The sequence below is a fragment of the Pinus tabuliformis genome, chromosome Q, assembly GCF_031772625.1.
Source record: "Pinus tabuliformis cultivar Carrire ecotype Pingquan chromosome Q, CPIR1, whole genome shotgun sequence".
Taxonomy (NCBI): Eukaryota; Viridiplantae; Streptophyta; class Pinopsida; order Pinales; family Pinaceae; genus Pinus; species Pinus tabuliformis.
Genome location: NC_142296.1, coordinates 1031320538 through 1031326601, shown reverse-complemented (window position 1 = coordinate 1031326601; position 6064 = coordinate 1031320538).

The window sequence follows — 6064 nt, the reverse complement described above, 5'->3', positions numbered from 1 at the left end:
CGCAGAAAATTTGTTATTCTGACTCCTGAGGGCGCTTTTAAATGAGTTTAGCTGACTGCAGTAGCACAAATGAAATTTATTCAAAATTTATAGGGAAATTCGTTCTATTAACAACCAATGTTTCTTGCCATGGGATCTCCCTCTGTAATTTCTTGTATGGGTGTTGAGAACGTAATTTTCCGTAGTTTTAACTTAGGTCATGATTGCCAATATGGAATATTTATCATTTTCGATATGCCTTGATGAGTGGGACATCTGGAATAAGATCAGCCTTGGAACTTTGGACCAACTCCAAAATCCAGTACCCTGATAGTTACAAACGAACCTAAAATGGCAACAAGTTTTAAACTGTCAAAATAAAATTCCCAGGTACAGGATGAACGCATTCCCCAAGCAGCAATATGTCACCTTCTGAGAAGAGGTAGGTATGAAGGCATTGGGCATCAATCTGAAGCTTGTGTTGTTTATAACTTACATGTCTATGACTCTATACTCCACTGTCCATTTACTGGGGTGAATCAACTGTGTTACAAATGAGGAAATAGAGGTTAGCAATCAGCTTGCTGCACTATAATGATGTCTATGTATTCATTAACCTTGACTCCTAATAAGAAAGGTTATCAATTTCCGGGTGAAAAAATGAATGCAATGCATTCCAGGAGCAATTAATATGCTTCTCTTATTACAAATTATTGATGTAACTCAGTGAGTTGATATGCTGGGAGAAACATGGCACACATATGCATGGAACCATAAAGTTGCCATAACTTCATTCTGTGGATGAGCTTGTTAAGTTTAACTGTCTGGGGATTTGCAAGATCACTTCACAAATTATGTTACAATTTACAAACTCTTCCATCACTTTATTTAATTCACTGGACGGGCTTATTAAACTTGGCAATGCTTTTTATCTAGACATGGCTTTTCTAGATTGTTTTAGAAAGGTCAAATTCAATATTAATGTTACTGTGAGTGAACATTTTAGAGCGGTGAGTGTAATTTCATGACCTGGAGGGTAGTTTTTCTCATGGTTAAAGGGGCATGAGCTTGTTAACTGTCTGGAGATTTGCAAGGTCACTTTACAATTATGTTACAATTTACAAACTCTTACATCACTTTATTTAATTCACTGGATGGGCTTATTAAAATTGGAAATGCTTTTTATTGTGACATTGATTTTATAGATTGTTTTAGAAAGGCCAATTCTATATTAATATTAGTGTGAGCATTTTAGAGTGGTGAATGTAATTTCAAAGCTGGAGGGTAGTTTTTCTCATGGTTAAGTGACACGAGCTTCTTAAGCTTAACCGTCTGGCGATTTGCAAGATCACTTTACAAATTATGTTACAATTTATGAACTCTTACATCACTTTATTTATCAATATGTGGATTCACTGGATGAGGTTATTAAACTTGGCAATGCTTTTTATCGAGACATTGCTTTTATAGATTGTCTTAGAAAAGGCCACTTCTATATTAACGTTAGTGTGAGTGAGCATTTTAGAGTGGTGAGTGTAATTTCATAAGCTGGAAGGTTTTCTCATGGTTAGAGTGGCATGAGTTTGGGATAACAAACCTAATGGCTAGTGAGCTTGCCGTGAAAATGGTTTTGAACTATAAACCCAATGGCTAGTCCCAAAGGAAACCTGGCGAATTTTCTCACAGTACAAGTGGCACCGGTTTGGGATAACAAACCTAATGGTGTTAGTCAGCTTTCAGTGAAAAGGTCTTTAACCAGAAGCCTAATGGCTAGTTCTGAAGGAGAGGTGTTTAACACTACATTGCACATGATTTTTGTACCCTCAGTCACATGCTAGATATATCGTGTCATCTTCACTTCATATAATCATGCCTGAATTTCAACTTATGTTCTAAACAAGAATTTTACTTCTACTCACAAAGAGAACACTCTTTAACATAGATTCCTGTTAGTTTGAAATAAAATCATCAGAATAGGTCTTCATTTCTTGTATTACATGTATGATTGAAGTGAGACTGTTCAGTGTTCTTGTATCCATTATTTTCATTGGGTTGTTCTGGGCATGAAAGACACCGATTTAGATGATGAGAGAAACTTTCTTGAATTATGTCTGATTGAAGTGAGGTTGTTCTTGTATCCATTAATTTTCTTGGGGTGTTGTCAATAAGAAAGGCACTGAATTTCGATGCAGACAGCAGAAAATATCTGAAAATGGCCTGTTGAGAAAAACATCAATAACATTTAAGGAATATGTTTAGAGGATGGGACAAATTGTGGCAATAAATAGACTATAAAAAGTTCATTTAGGCAGAAGATCTGTCTTCTGAGAGCCGTTAAACTAGTTAAGCTTAATGCAGTTGCTTATATGCATTATTCAAATCTTATAGGGAGATGGTTCTGTAAGCAATCAAGCCATGGGGCAATCTCTCACATGGGTATCGATGATTCTAGTACGTTATATATCTATCTATATATATATATATATATATAAACAAGCATGTTTTATATGAACAGCCAATATATCTACCCACCGGTCTTTCTGTAATTTCTGATCTGGCTATGAATATACTAATGACTAGATGAGTGGTCAATTTTCCAACGATCTTCATGCTGCTATTTTTGAATGTGATCTTTAAGGAAAGTTATATTGTGAGGGACTCAGGACTGGTGCCTGAGTATGGAACCAAGTATATTTTCTTCCCATATCAGGAAGTTTTGTTTACTGAACGCAGGGTATCTAGCCTGAAAGACTGAACAGCTGTTGATGTTGGTCTTCATCATAATTTATTATATGCCTTGAACAATTTCTTGCAAAAATAGGAATGACACTATGCTAAGCTGTCTTTGAAGATTGAATTTCTTTTTCATAGTGATGAGTGCAAAGTACCAAATGCCGTTCCTGAATTGATGGAATGCTAGCCAGGACAGGGGCAATCATATTCTGTTACTTTGTTCAAGCTGATCATAGGAATAGAATTGAGTTGGAAGTTAAACTGGGATTTTTCTTTGTTAAGTTTGTCACGATGAAAATATTCACGATACATTATGGTCCAAATTTTCTTTTGAATATTTCATATTCTATATTAAGAAAGAGTTACGACGATATATCACCTGGCTTAAAATGATAGCCGACTTTTGTCGGGTGGATGTGTAAGCAAGATTATTTTTCAAGGCAAGCATTACTCACCCTGGAATCGAAGCATTTATGACCATATACCTTGGTATATAGACCTTATATGTGGAGGCATCGCATATATAACCGTGTATATGCCAGGATATAATGTTTGCCCTTTGGGAACAGGGGTTCATACATCCCTCTATAGTTGACTACTTTAAACCACTTTGCGATGTCACTACGTGTCATTGTGTGATTGTCCACTACTCGAATTGCCTTTGAACATTAGTGCCTCTCATGAAATCCTCTAAATACTGCTCCCTTGATGTCCATGCTGCTGCTGCAGTGACCAAACCTTCACTAAGGAGGTCACTTGATTAACCAATGTTGCTGCTGCTGCCTTCTACTACCGTGGCAACTCAACTGTCAAATGTTGCTGTTGCTGCCTACTGTTGCAGCAACTCAACTGAATAATGTTGTTGCATCAGTGACTTAATTGTCCAATGTTGTTGTGGCTGCCTATTGTTGCTGCTTCTGCAACTTATATTTCACTAAGAACGTCACCACTATCTAATGTTGCATTACAGCTACTTTAGTACTTACTTCTACCTTAGTACTTCGACCAATTTGGCATGCTTCTATACACTGGATCCTCTCAAGTCTTGAACTAGTTGGGTGATCCGTCCAATTGTTACTATCGCTGTTGTAATTATACTGTTGCGGCAGTTACCTACAGTTGACATTGCAATTCATCTTTCACAGGGGATGCACAATTGTCCAAAGTTGCACTTTTCAAAGTCACTGTTGCCTTGGTACTTCGACCAATTTGCAATCCTTCTGTACATTGGATTCACTCATGTCTTCATTGACTTGGGTGATCAGTGCAACTGTCCAATCCATGATGATGCAAATTTTCATGCCCAAACAGTGAGTTCCATTCACACTTCAATCTGCGATACAACTCTGTTGAATAAAGGGAAAGATCTCCACCCATTCCTGAAAGCTGTCAAAGTCACCTCCCACAATTCAATGAAATCTTCCAATGCATTGGTGCCTCCATGCCTATTGTTCCACTCCTTAGGCAATAGGTTGCCTAAAACAGCCTCAATGCTGTTGAAAATTTGATGTTCTATGCTGAAACAATTACTTATTATGAAACTTCTTTCTGCTGCAATATCAGTGAAACAATTGTAGATAGAACATAAACCATATGGATCAAAAGAAGACAGCCAAGAACACAATGACACAGAATTTTGGTCCAATGACCACGACAAAACCCACAAAGGGAAAACCCAACTAGATTCTTCTTCTATTGAAATCAATTGCTCAACAGAGAAACATAATACAGTGAGATATCAAGAGAATGAGTAAGTTCATCCGAATCTGAAATATTTATAGCAAGATCTCTGATAGCAGCTGTTGATGCAAACACTGAATCACTTTATCTTACCAAGTTCTGCTCTTACTCTCCAAGTCTCTCTCTCTCTCTCTCTCAATCCTTCTCTAGTCTCTCCAAATTTCTCTTCCACAAGTTTGAATTCTCTTTTCACAATGCGCAAGTGAGTAGAGAGGATATGAGACACACATATATAGGAGGAGCAAGGAGTTCGAGTCATAAAGGAGGAGTAACTTGCATGCCTTGAGGGAGAGTTTGTATATGCTGATTTAAGGAGAGGTACACATGCCTTGTAACTCATGCCATACAAGAGAGAGTCAGGCCTGCCTTGTAACTCAAGCCATAAAGGACAGAGAAGGGTGCACATGCCTTGGAGAGAGTGTAACATATGCATTGAAGAGTGCAAAAGAGGAATCTTTTATGACGGATCTTTAAAGCGTGTAAGAGAGTGTAAGAGGAATGGAATGAATCCATTAATAGAGAGAGGGAGTAACACATCATTAAGTGAGAGAGGTACAAATGCCATTAAGGAGAGAGAGAGGTACGAAGTGGCATGATTGAGTGCCAAGTAGGAAAGGTGACATGTATTTCGATTTAGATAATAATATTATAGTATCATAAGGATGATAATAATATTAATGATTAGATAAAAACAATTGAACAATTAAGATTGATTATTGATAAGTTAAGTGATTTTCCATCATCTATACTTGATTACCAATTGAAACAAGGGGATTTACTATTTTTGGAAAGTCATGTTGAAATGATAGGCATGATTCTATTTTTAGAAAGTCACTCTAGAATAGTCAGAAATGAAATTTTATTCAAGGAAATTCATCCCTTAGCTACCAATTTTCAACATTCCGTCTCAGTGAGGGAGGAATTTCTTTCTGAAACAAAGGTTTCTGCTTTGGAACAATGATGTTACAATCTAATGAAGAAGAATCATCATAGAGGAGATTCATCCATCACCCTATATTCACTTGGGGGAATTACCACTTGCCAACACATGACAAGGATCTGGCACAACCAAATCTGATCTTTGCTTGGGAGGATTACCACTTGTCAAGGATCACACACAACTAAGTCTCATCTCTACTTGGGGGGATTACCACTTGACAAGGATCACTCACAACCAAGTCTTGCCTATGCTTGGGGGGATTACCACTTGACAAGGATCACACGCAACCAAGTCTCATCTCTGTCATCCATGAGCCTCCCCCTCCCCCCCTCTAGGAAGGGTCACATCCATCAATCCGAGCTGCTCTCTAAAAACTAAGAACTTTCCTTTTGGCAAAAGGCTTGGTAAGTATGTTAGCTATTTGATCACCAGTCACAATATGATGGAGTCTCACTGCTCCTCTCTGCACCATATCTTGGATATAGTGATATTTGATCTCATTGTGCTTGGACTTGTCATGGAACACACAATTTTCAGTGAGTCAAATCCTACTCTTATTGTCATAGTAAATTATCGTTGCATCCAATACATGCTTAAACAACTCTCCAAAGAGTTTCCTTAGCCATACTACCTCATAACTAGCCATGCTACCCGCAAGGTACTCGGTTTCAG